General features: G+C 34.6%; 1 protein-coding gene across 13 annotated transcripts in view; it reads right to left on the reverse strand.

Annotated features, from left to right (window-relative positions):
- MARCHF1 (membrane associated ring-CH-type finger 1) overlaps positions 1-13,959 on the reverse strand; it is a 231,928-nt gene that overhangs the window by 61,628 nt on the left and 156,341 nt on the right. The window contains exon 1 of one of the 13 annotated variants that reach the window (XM_064652381.1): positions 8,348-8,436. The exons of the other annotated variants lie outside the window; for them this stretch is intronic. The gene's annotated coding sequence lies outside the window, so the exon portion shown is untranslated. Of the gene's footprint in view, positions 1-8,347; positions 8,437-13,959 lie in introns of those variants that run through there. 13 annotated transcript variants of the gene reach the window in all.

Below are 13,959 nucleotides of genomic sequence, written 5' to 3' on the forward strand. Positions count from 1 at the left end.
AATACAGGTTCCACCTTTCACTGGTAAATTCGATTCATTATTCACCCTGAATCCACTGAACTCCAACTGCAACAAGAACAGGAGGAAAGCTATAGATAATTAAGTTCTTAACCACAAATTCTATATGTTAAGTAATAAAGCTAAGAAAAAAAAATGGAAACAGAACTGCACAAAGAACAACCTGTTGACTATATGCCTGGCTTCTGACATGAAGCAAACCTGTATCTCAAAGATCTCCATGAACAGAACAGAAATGCATGCAGAACAACAGAGCTCAGAGAGAATACTGACACTAGACAAGAGTAGGAGTAAGAGAATTTATGTTGTATTTTGGTGGTCAGGATTTCTACTGCTGAATGGAGCTGAAAAATCATAAATGTTACCAACTGAGTAATTTATTCTGTACCAGCAGGCCCTGTAAATCTTGGTGCTATGGGCCTAGCATGTCTGAAACCTTACAAGCTGAAAATAAAAAATGTAAGGACATGAAGATACTTTATGCCAATTGAATCCAAGATGCACATAGATTGCACAGATATATTCATTAGTATCTTTCCTATCTCTTCTGGAAATCCCTAAATTCATCTTAATGCTAGATTTACAACTGAAATTAACAAATAATTAAGCAGATTTTGGCTTATCATTTAATATAACTAGTTTAGTTATTATGAAGTTTGTAATTTTCAACATAAATGTAAACATTGTAACTCATCCCTCTTTAAATATCAATGCAAAATATATACTTTAGGGCCTGAATGACAAAATTCCTATAAAATTCTTTCCAGCAAAGTTCTATATGAAAGTTCCTGGAGTGATATATTTATTTTATATATTTATATATATATATATATATATATATTTTCAGGTGTAGAAAATTTGAGAGAAGACAGTTTTAAGTTAAAATATGTCTCTACAACCACTTCTCTGTTTTAGAACTAACACTGAAGTTAATTCAAATCTTCTTTCTATGTACATCGGTTCATCCTTCATAAACCATAGAATCATAGAATTGTTTACTTTGGAAAAGACCTCTTAGACCTACAGTAACCCTGGCACTACCAGGTCTACCACTAAACCACGTTCCCAAGCACCATGTTTAGAAATCTTTTAAATATCTCCTGGAGTGGTGACTCGACCACTTCCCTGGACATCCAGTTGCAATGCTATATCCTTGTTTGAGTTACCTCTAGAATATTTCATGACAGCAATTTTTTCCCCCTCTGCTTTCTGAAATATTCATTATATTCATTAATAAAAGCATGCTGTAGAAAACACAATTAAGTTGGGCTTATTCTTAGAACTCACAAGCCTAACTATGGGTATATATTCATTTATTCAGTATGGGGATGTAGAGAAACTATTACACAAAAGTTTGGTTTTTTTCCTTATAGCTACCCTGATGTTTAATTAAAAGGCTAAGTGTTGCTCCTATTTTAAACATAAAATAAAGCAGGTAAAAAGAAGTGAGGAACACGGTACAGACCTATTTTTTAGCAGATTTGCCAAGCAAGTAATACATATTCATGACAGGTTTCTACAGACAGACATGACCTACATATTCAGTCTCAAGGATGTATTGAGAGATGGACACGTACAGCACAGCATTTACTGATTACTCCTTCTTAGAAGATTTTGTGTTATAAACAGAAATCTCTCAGATGCAAAGAGGAACACCAAAGGGCTAAGGAGGAGGAAAGTTGGGAAAAACAGATAACAACAGTACTGTCCTGGGGAAGATAAATCATTACCCTAGCAAGAGAAGATTTTACTATTGAGACTGCAATTTCTGATTCTAGATGTGACGAATGAACAGAAAAATAAGACCAAAATATAAGAAGCAGCTCTGCCAAGATATCTGATTAACCATAATGCAAAGACATTGCAGATGGTTATTAATTCCTCTCAGTCAGACTTTCATGCTTAATAAAAAGTCCCTAGCATAATAAGGACAGACAGTAATTCAAACTTTCCCAGGGTGGCTCTAAATAACTACTTACCAGAATATAAAATAGAATATATTTATTTTATTCATATCTGTTAATTACGGCATAGAATTTAGACTAATGTGTTGGGAGTAACATCCTGACACTGTAATTGACTTGAGTATTTGCACACAATACTCTATACATTTACATGTGTTTGTCTTCAAGGCTCTAGCTTCTAAAAACACCACTGAAATTATCTAGTCTCTTATTCATGAAACATTTTAATTACTGTCTTCAATATCAGTTTAATTTTTTCCATTACTGCAGGCAACAATGAAGCATGTGTGATTTCATTCTATTCTTTTCTGTACTTTCTCACCAAGGAATCCTACTTGCTTAGTCACAGCACAATGTGAAATAACATTACACCCAAGTCACTAGTGTCATTTTCTAAATATAATAATAAATACCATACTTCCTCTCCTTTCAGTAGATTTCAGTGTGATAAATGGTCTAGACTTTTAGTCTTCAGTACAATTGCATATTTCCAGGAGGCTGTGTTGGAAAGGACTTCAAGCACAGTTATACTATTTTAAGAAAATAAACAATATTTTGCCACTTGTATCTGAAGCAGGTATTTAACTAGTGACTTACGCAGTGTCAACTGGAGATTTGTCCACTGAAGATCTGGCTCATTTATCTCAGGTAGTGGTCCCCACTTTGCAATCTGATGCTCATAGAACATCCTCAGCAACATGTTACCTTTCAGATTTTTGGAAACTAGACCTCTCAACTCATGCAAACATTGGCATATACAAATATAAAAATACAGATGGTATTCAAGGATTCATTTTAAGGTCTAAAAAACCATCTTTAGCTCCAAATGAATATTTTTTCCCTCATACAGAAATAGTACTCTTGCCAATTATTACTATAAAGAAGCAAAACAGAGCTTTCACAATCTGAGATACTAGAGAAGAAATTATTACAGAGAAGAGTCTCAGAGAATGATTAAAGATTCAGTTTAAAGGCCTGATGTTTTTATTAAGCATTTAACTGATTACAAATGCTGAGTGATCAAGAAAAGACAATGTCAAGGGATGAAATCTATATTTGTTTCTCCTTACTTGCTTTCAGTTTAGTTTCTCTCAAAACAGCACAAAAAGTCTAATTCTACAGAACTTGTTTGTGTTTTAACTTGGAAGGGCAACGGAACAGTATCATAGTGAGCTGGAAAAGCTGATAGGTTAGGGAAAATGTCAGTAGAGAATCGGACAATTTCAGTATCTTCTTTGCTGTTCCTATTTCACAATAAAGACAAAGTATGAAGACGTAATTTCAATATTCTGTTTTCAGTTTACCTTAATTCTTTCCAAACTCAGCTCTATGCTTCTCCACTTCAGTAATAAACTTTTGTCTAATTCTGGACAATTATAATGTTTCTGGATATCAGTGATCTCAGTAGTATTTAAAACATATGGTTTCTTGAGTATGTTTCAAATATGTGTCCTGGTTGGAAGGTTAATTAAACTATGATTCTATCTGTTTTTCCAGTTGTAAAGGTCAGTATCCAGATTTAACCTATACTGAAATGAAATTAACCTTTTGTATTCAAAGAAAATAGATGTGCTAAAACCACTGAAGTGTGATACATCCAAGCATTACAGCATGTAACTCAGCTTACTCATCCACAGAGACAAACTAAGGAGGAAAGATAAGGACAAACTGACAGAACTTTCTGAATATGGTGCCAATTAGCAGGATGAGGAATACAACCTCATACTGTGATTACATGGAGAAACTTTACTGCCAATAAAAGATGAAAACATAAACCCCAATAACAACAGCTCTGATACGATTTCTCTTTTAAAATCAATGCATACACAGTCTAGTTGGACAGGACAGTGGAAGTCCCTTCCCCTACCCAGTGTATGCAAAAAGGCAGTCACAACTACAGTCCCTCTGAATATGAACATCTCAGCCATCAAATTGTCTCAGCCTTCACTACTCACAGTGAGCATGAAATGAGATCACTTCCTTCCCTACATTATGTTTTCAGGGAAATTGGATTAAAATATGCTCAGAAGGCTCAGATAAAAGCAGAAGATTAAGTGTTATACAGACAAAATGTTAAGCCTCTGTGATCCAAAGTACAAGGCAAAGTATAACAGCTCTTTGTGTAAGGAGATCCATGGGGGACAGAAGTCATGTAAATGTCCTAGCTCTCTCCTGAACAACAGATAACACTATATCCCTGGAGTCACCCTCTGACTGTGATATGTTCTCATGGTGCAAGCAACTTGCCTCTGCAATTATTTGGAAAGAAGAAGTAGCACCGCTGGATTTTCTTCCCTTCTCAAGTCTGTACATGAGCTGCTCAGTAAGAATCTCCACAATGTAAGGAGAGAGCAAGCTCATAATTGCAGAAATATTAGGGGATACTTCCAGTAAAAAAACATTAACATAGCCTTGCTGTCAGTCCCTCAGTTCTGTGATGGAAAAAAATTAGCACCCTGAATCAGCTGCAAGATGTGAAACATGCAAGGCAGAAACCCCCATCCTGCCTCTGAACTGCTCAGTCACTATGAAGAATTTATTCTTCCACTTTAAACATAAAAAGAAAAGATACTTTTACACCATTTCAAATCACGTCTCCAATGCACTCTTGCTCTTTAAATGCCCAAGAGGATGCAGTTTTGAGTTCATATTTACATTAGTTTTTCAGTTCAGTTTTACAGGGTACTTCTCTAAGGGCTATAATGGGTACAAGTTCTTTTGTGGTGCTAAGAATATGTGACCTGGAACAGGAGCAAAGAATGAAAAGCTGTGTCTTTTACAAGTACTTACTGGAATCTGAGAGTAGATGTTGGAATAGTACTAACTTCCTTTGCATCCTAAAATAAATGTGTTCTAATCCCTGCAGTTTATTTAGCTATTTGATATAGTCAAACATTTACCTGATAATCCATTAAGGTGCTCTCTTTACCAGCAGTGAATCAGGCATCTGAGTTGTGCACTGATCTCCATGACAACAAGCTTGTATATTTGGCAACTAAAAAAACACTGGTAAATTAAGGGTAATTTCCCCTCTTTTACTCTTAAGCACTTTAAAAAGCATAAAAAGTAAAGAATGACATATACAATAAATGGCTCATGAGGTTTTTCATTATGAAAATGATACAAAGCAGAACTACCATTAAAAGGCAGTGTTTTTTGGAGTTATTTATTTCAGTGAATTATGACAAGACTAGTATCTGTCAAATTAACATTAGTTGGTTAATAACTAGTTTATTAAGTTTTCATGTAAAATGTACTGTAAACTGTCAGCTCTGCTGTAGCAACCACTGTATAGAAATTCCAATATACAGGATATTTTATACTTAGGGTAGACTAAATTAAAAAGAAAAGCACTTTCCTCTCAAAGATTCTTCTTTGCCATACCTTTGCGAATTCATCTTGGCCACCATGACAAACTATTTACTTATTACTACTGACCATCTGTTGCCTTTGCCTCTATTATGGCTCTAAGCTTCCTGTGAAATAATTTATCAATTAAGCTAACCAAGACAAGTAAAAATTCTTTTTTGAAGGCTTATTCTGTCTTTAGCTGATAGAATATTGTTGAGCAATGGATGACCTACTCAGGTCTGTGTCTCTGCAGTACTTCATATTCTGTTTAGCACTGTCAAGTCAAATATAACAAAATATATAGATAAAATATAGATATAAAATAGATATAACAAAAAATGATATCTATTCAAAAGTTCAGAGACATTAATAACATTATTAATCCATATGAAAATAACTGAGATTCATTTATACCTTGTTGAAGCCCAAATTATTCTGCATTTTGGCTTATGAAGCAGTTAGACAAGATGGTTTTTTTCTTGCCTTCACAAATATATATTGTTCCAGACTTCAAAACTTGAAACTCAGGTAAATTTTCACATTGCATTGAGTACCTTTAATGTTGAAAAAATTGAATGTACGGCTGTGAAGGGAACCTACAAAAAGTTGAAGCTGTGTCCACAGGATGAAAACGTGAATATACGCTCCGAGTGATTGTATGTAAAAAGATATGAGCCAAGAAAAAAAAAAGACAGTGAGCAACAATACGCCAAAGGTACAAACATTCACAGTAATCCTCTTCCTTCCTGCAGGAGTGAGAAGTCTGATGGAAAATTTGTGTAGTCACCAGATGGATTGGCCTCTGCACAAGAAACAACTAAATAATCATCCAAACTAGAAGGACAATAAGCTGAAATATGATAGAGGGCCACAAAATTATAAGATAAATGGAAAATAGGAAATTATTTTCCAGTCTACCAATACAAGAACAAGAGAACACCAAATCAAACTAGATGACAAGAGATTTAGAACAAAGTAAATACCATAAGTGGATAATGTTTAATAAGCACATGAGAATTTTTTCACAGCTTAAAGAGGATTAAAAAGTGACTGAACATACTAGCAGAAGGGGAACACATAAAAAATTACTTCTTGGCTAGGAATTCCCTGAACTACAATATCCTGGATGCCAGGGGAATAGTCTGGGAAATCATGCTAACAGCTCACGCTCTTACCTTACCCTTCTCATAGCATTCACAATGAGCCATCGTCTGAGATAGCATACCGGCTACATGGGCTTTTAGTTTGTCTTCATTTGGACCTTCTTACATTAAGAGACCTCAACTGGAGAGCTGTAAGACTGAAATTTGTCATTTCAATTACCAAGATGAGGATAAATGAGAACGTTTCACACAATTCAATAGAACTGTTGTGCAATATTACTTATGAAAGTATTTCACTAATTCAGACCTGGAAGATATCTTTACAAATGCGAAGCAAATTAACTTAAAGTTACTGGAAATAACTTTAGTTTCCACTAACTGGAAATTCAACAGCCCTGAAAATTGTGAGGACATATATTTTTTTAATGTAAATGTCAAAACCTGCAGTACAACAAACCTTTCATGAATTCAGACCATCCAAAGGTAAGACGAAATCATATGTGATATGAATCTTTGACTGTTAATGCATCTGTATGTGGGGAAACTTCTGGTGAGTCCTTTGTCTGTAGCTTTGTCCACACTTTTTCCTCACAGAGTAAGTTCAGAGTAAATTAAACACTGTCCTTAATGCTGCTGAATAACATTTTGAAAATATTTTACCATTTATAAGGAAACTAAATTCAGTGATTTACCACAGCTATTCAAAAAAGCATATAAAGAGGTTACAAATAACTAGGATTATCTGTGATTATATTTTTACTTTGAAGTTACTTGGCCAATTTGTCCTTAGTGGAAAAAATAGAGCTAGAGATCAGCTTTAGTAACAGACTAGCTAATTTTCTGTCATTTGGATTAGCTTTCCATTTCTTGAAAGCATGGCTTTCAGAAGTTTATTTTCTTCCTTTCAAATCAGCAAGCATATTCTTACACGAGATATTTCACTTCTGACAGTATGGTCCCACTACTTAGTGCTTGATATAAAGATCTATTTCAATTGCCAATTAGTAGAAAAAAAAGCACAGTAAGTCATAAAGAAAACGACAAACTATAAATAAGTCAAAGTTTCTTGTAAGCAAACATATTTTAGACATTTTGACTGAGATGGATACCTGACTATCCACACTACTACTTCCTTAAACTGGTAGGAGAAATTTACAGAATGTCTATATCCATTTCTTAGGAAATAAAAGACAGTGTCATTTAGGTTTTCAAGAATGCAGATATGTGATACTTCAATCTTTGTTTAGAATATTTTTTATGAAAAAACTTGTTTTAATTTAAAAAAACCCAATATGTCACTATACCTGTATTACACCTGTAGCAAAAAAAAAAAAAAAAAAAGATAGCATCTCAGCATACTTGTGACACAGTATTTTATCAAAACTAGTAACTCCACACATTCTGCTTAAGGTACCACTTTACACAGCATATTCTTGCATTTAGCATTGCACACTTAAAATTATCAGGTATGTAATGATGCAGACAATAGCCTTTTTTGCATTCAGGTACCAAAACCAGAAACTACATACCCAAATGGAATCCTAAATTCAGAGTGTTCTCATGTAGCTAAAGATTTTTACAACAGCAGGCAGGCTTTATTCTGCAAGCCACTCAAGGAACAGCAAGAAACATCTAAATCTTTGAGGATACTTTACAACATTTATTTAATTGGAGGTATATAAAGAATAACTCCATTTTTGCCAACATTTCTGTGATTCCAATGCAGAAGCTATGTCAACAAAACCTCATATAAACACACATACCATCATAAAAACATAAACACACTGAGTTACTAATAGAGATAGTTGAGATTCTTTTTCGATTTTCTTTTATCAGATGTTCCTTGAAACAAACTATTTAACACCCATTAGAGTTTGAGGAAAATTTCAAATGGAAAGGGTTCCCACTCACCTAACAAGAGAGGTTAGTTGGTGGGATCAGTTTATCCAGCTGTGAGACTTGAATGCTACTCCCTGTTTTGTCTGATTCAAACCACAAAACTACTAGGAGGGAATTACTAATATGCTATACACTAGTTTTCTCTCTGTAAACATATTAGTAATTCCCTCCTTTCTTAATGCACTTAGCTAACAAAAGCTGCAGCAAAGTTTATTTAAATACTTCAATTTTTTTTATAAAGACCTTTGATGAACCTAGTAAAGATTTCCAGATACATTTTGAGAAATTAAACCAGATACCAAATAGTGATGTGGGAATATAATTTTACAGGATGCCAGCAAAGGGGAGTGGAAGGGAGGAGGAGAAGGGTTATGCCATGCATGCTTCATTTTTTAACTCATGAGAATAATTATTCTGGAAACCCTGATGAGTAGATTAGTACCACAAAACTTCATTAGACACTACACTGAGTACTGTACATAAAATCTGAAGGAGTTAAATGAACAAGTGAGAACAAGATAAAATAAAAATAAAAGAACAAGCTGATCTTTATTAGTTCTAGAGACTTAACAGTCTTAATTCATAGCCCCACAAGCACTTAAGATGAAAAGATACTTCAAAGGAAATATTTAAAGAAGGATACACAGACTCAGTGGCTTTGGGGAAAGAAAGAGAACTATCAAAACTATGGGCAAATATTAATTGTCTCATCAGTCTCTTTCCCCCAAGTTTGGTTTTGTTCTGGGGAAAGAAGGTGATGAGTGACTCCACATAAGGCAAGGAAAGACCTTCACATTTTCCTACTGACAAAATCATAATTCAGCCCAACTATGAAATTAAATCATGCTCTCCATACAATACCTCACATTTGGTTCTTCTGGAAACTGAATTATAGCCCATTAGTCAACATGCCTTTTCTGGAACTCTAAATCTTTCTGTCCTACACCCAGTTGAGTAGCATCTTGGCATTGTTACTCAGATCATAACAGAAAATATTGCATTATGAGAAAGTTATAATACTCCTAAAACAGTTTGCTATGGCATTCGGTCTTCCCCTGCTTCTGTCTCTCCTTGCTCTGAACTGCTATTTCAGATTTTGCTACTATTTTTCTTTTTCCCCAGGCCTTGAAGATTAGGGTTAAGCCTCAAGATTTAATCTAAATCTTTTTGAGTAAGAATTTCTGAAATGTGGACAAATGTATAGTGTTCTAGAAGTTTTGTCTAGGGTTTACTACTGATTTACATGGTCTCATTCCTGTATCTGCCATGTGGTTTACTCTCATATTTATCAGTTCTCACAGTTACAGTTTCAATAAATATAGATTTTAATCCTGAGGAAGGTTCTCTTGAGGAATTCATAACAGCACACTGACTATTTTTCTGAAAGTGTTAATTTTGCATGCTGTAAAGCCTATTTTAAATTACCATATCTAACTTACAGTATTAAAGAATAACATGAAAATTATAACAGCATGGACCAGAACTCGATGGAGTAAGTCCCCTCTAGACACATAATATATTTTGGAAAGAATGTTTTGTAGCTTTCACTAGAGAGAGTAACTTTTTCACCAAAATTGCTGCTTAGTAGGAAATTTTTTTCCTTCAAACAGTCTATCATTCACTGGAAATATGATTTCTTAAAATTTCAAATTATTAATGCCAACAAAATGAAAATTTTTGTTCCAAACCTCACCAACACCTCCAATACTGACAGGCCTAAGCAGTGCTTCCAACGCAAAAAATACCCAAGTTTTGATTTTAAAACTCCTATGAAGTGTAAAATGGTGCAAGCATTTTATTGCCATCTGCTCTCAAGCAATTCTGTAAGTACACCCTCTCAGACCTCAGACTACATGTATCAAGACAAGTTATTAGAGATTTTGTAAGATGTAATATGCAAAATACAGTATAAGTAAGGAAGTTGTACTGACTATGGGGAATGAGATGCTGGAAAGCAGTGTGGAAAGGGACCTGGGGGCCTGGTCAACATTAAGTTGAATCTGAGTCAGCAGTGCCCTGGCAGCCAGGAGGGCCAACCGTGTCCTGGGGGCATCAGGCAAAGCATCACCAGCTGGTTGAGGGAGGGGACTGTCCCACTCTGCTCTACACTGGGGCAGTCTCACCTTGAATACTGTGTGCAGTTTTGGGCACTGCAATATAAGAAAGATATTCAGCTCTTAGAAACTGTCCAAAGGAGGGCAACAAAGAAGGTGAAGGGCCTTGAGAGGAAGCCGTAGGAGGAGCAGCTGAGGACAGCTGAGAGTATCATCCAAACACTTCTTGAACTTTGTCAAGCTTGGTGCTGTGACCAAGTAATTTCTATACTACACAGAGGATTCCACAACTGTCAGTTCAGTTGAAATGAAATTCTAAATGCAAACTCTTCCAAAATCTGTACCACTTTATATTCAAATTTTATAAATGATGCAAACACCAGTATACATCTACTTTGATTTTGTAACATTATGCATTTCACCAGTATATTAATATAAAACATATCTAAGTTTCAAGCTATACCATAAACCCTGTCTCTTAGGATACTGGTGAATATCTAATCTCTGTTTATTCTATTTAGCTCTGATAATAGTATATAACACTGGATTTCCTCATTTGATTGGAATGATGAGCACTCCATTAAAACCAAAACAGAACCCTGCCATGCTGCTAGAACTCTGATTTCCCCCAAACTAAACCAGAAATGAAATGAGAAACACACTTAATTAGTGACAGCAGCGCAATGTTATAAACAGCAATGTAAATTTTACCTTCCAAACCAAACCACGCCCAGTGGCCTATGCATCATGGCAGTCCTTAAACCTAGCAGAATACCAAAATTACAGTCTCTAATAAATAAACAAGTTCAGCTGTTTTAGTGGGCTGGACTACCCACTGCTGACATGAGATTGTGATGACTCTGCAACATACGATAAGGTAAGAAGTTGAAAAAAATCATTTTTCAGTCTTCCCTAAATGAAGGAAATCAAGCAAGGCTTGATGTTTTTATGTTTCTTAAGAGAATCTTGGTTAAGCATCTGCAACACCAGAACTGGCTCCGTTGATCCATACTGCCTTGTTATGATGCAGACTGCAATGCAGGACACGTGAAGATTTGTACATTAGTGTATTATCGCCTCTCTATGCTCAGCATCCTGCTTACCTTATCAACTCAATGCTATGGTGCCACTGGTGATTCATTCAGACTTTAGTTACAATAGAGAAAGTAACACCTTAACTTCCCATTCAATTCGGTAACATCAAAAGCTTTAATGCAAATCTACACATTCAGTGTAAAGCCTCAGCTTGAATAATCTAAATTGCCTATCATATTGGTTTCACTTATTCACTAGTAAATTGAATCCTCCTATGTGGGCATGGCTATATAGTCACAAAATTGTAATGAGGTCACTGGAAATACATGAATTAATAGAAAGTACCTGATGATATGCTCATGTTCCTGATGAATGTTACCACCAGTGTTCATAATGAGTCCTGTGCCAGCCTATTGTCAGAAGCCTGGAACACGATCGAAAACTCTGAGATATATTTTTAAGTCAACTTCTGTTTAAGAAAAAAAGAATTAGCAACCCTGCACATACCCTAACCCTTAGTCAAACAGCCTAAGCATGCTTAGAGTTACTAAAATAACAATATTGATTTAAAAGTTTAGTTTTATTTCCCTAGTAAATTGAATCTTTACCTTTTCCTACCTTTTTTTTTTGTAATTGGTTTTGTTTTCCTTAATGCAAAACCATAACTTTTCTTCTTCAAAAATGCCATGTACTTGAATCACTCTGAAAATTCCTGTACTAACTGAACTTTAAAAAGTAGCATATAATATGGAAAAATCATTCATTATTCTCAAAGATAAATTTGGGAATTTGGGACAGATGTTCTTGCTGGTGCCATGGGAGAATTGTAAATTTCCCATTAGTTGTAAGCAATGTAAAATTTGTATCTTAGCTAATTTTCAACTACTTGAGTACTGGAAAACAGAAATGATAAAGAGAAGTAATGTATACTCAAATAGTTTATTTATGGTGTTATTTTTAAATTACTAAGGTATTACATTAATTTAAATATAAGGCATTTGATCATATGGCTGGATATAGCCTTATGTATAATTCAGTGTTGACGTTTTAACATACAGAAACTACCCAGCATATATTCATATTTATCAATTTATCAGGAGCTCAATATCTTTTTTTAGCTCACTAAATTACTGAAATTAATAATTTTTTTATAATCTCTTACTGCGTACCTGATAAAACTAGTATTATATTTAATAAGAACCCTGACATCTTAACTTGGAAGTTATAAAACCTAGCATACTTCTGCATAATAAGCATACAACAGAACAAGAAATTATTACATAAGTATAAAATTACTAAAACATATATAGTTTTTTAAGTACCTGCATTTATACATTTTAATGCCTATGTGACAGAGAACAGCAAAAAGCACATAATATATCAAGCCTCAAACTATTTCTAAAACAGGTTGAATGTTTCAAAAGTGCTTTAAGATTTGGAGATAAAACTCAATCATGTCATTTCTATAGATGTATTATTGCTCTTAAAAACCTTAGTTTAAAATACTCTGAGGCTGCTGTTAAAAGATACCAAAAAGATACAATTAAATATTCACACAACTAATGTAAAGCATAAATAAAAAATACACTTCTAAATGCAAGTATATTAGCTAAAGGACTGCACAATTAAGCACAGGTAGAAAAAATAACGTAAAATATAGGATCATAGAAAAACTCTGCCTCATGACGCTATATGAATTGGCTATGCAACGCTAGCAAAAAAAAAATCATGCCTCCAACTGAGGGATAAATAAGTTAAAGTGTGTAAACTAAACAGCCTACCTCCAGCCCTGGCTATAGGACTAGTCTGACAATACTCTCTGCTGCTTTCACATACAACCTGTACTCAGTCCTTTCTCACTGCACAGCTGTACATCTTGATCTCCACCCTTTTAGCTCTTCATCACATTAAAATCACATAAAAAATGTTAATTATGGTTTTCCAGTGAGAGAGCTTCCAATAACAGCATGTGATTCCAGCAAAGCCTTCAAACATAAAGCTATTTCCACATTTGTATTGTAGCTTGGCTGTCTGTCTAACTCATGAAAACAAATAAGACTACTTCCCATATAAATATGTCAGGCAGAAAAATAACTACTTTAAAATGAAGCTGAGGATAAGACTTAGATCAGACTCTGGGAGTTAAAGCAGAAAGCTCAATTCCTAGCAAATGTTACAGTGCCTAGATATCACAGAGGGTCTGCATAAATTATGGCCAAATTCTGTCCCATACCAAAATAAAGACTTGACTTTCAGATAAGTGTACCACACAATGCCAAAGAATCTAAAGCACTGTAAATGATATACAATGCTGAAGTATCTCAAAAGCAGGTTATGTGAGGCACATCAATTACTTTTGAAACACATATGATCATTCTGCACTGCTGAATTTACAGAAAAAACAAGACAGGATCAGTCTTTTAGCGACCATGGAAGACCAGTCTTCAAATAGAATTAATAATCTTTTAGTTTATAAACTTTGCTTATGCAAACTCTACTGCCAAGTACCTAAAGAACTAACCTGGGTACAAAAAT

The sequence above is a fragment of the Pseudopipra pipra genome, chromosome 4 (genome assembly GCF_036250125.1).
Source record: "Pseudopipra pipra isolate bDixPip1 chromosome 4, bDixPip1.hap1, whole genome shotgun sequence".
In the NCBI taxonomy this organism is placed as follows: domain Eukaryota; kingdom Metazoa; phylum Chordata; class Aves; order Passeriformes; family Pipridae; genus Pseudopipra; species Pseudopipra pipra.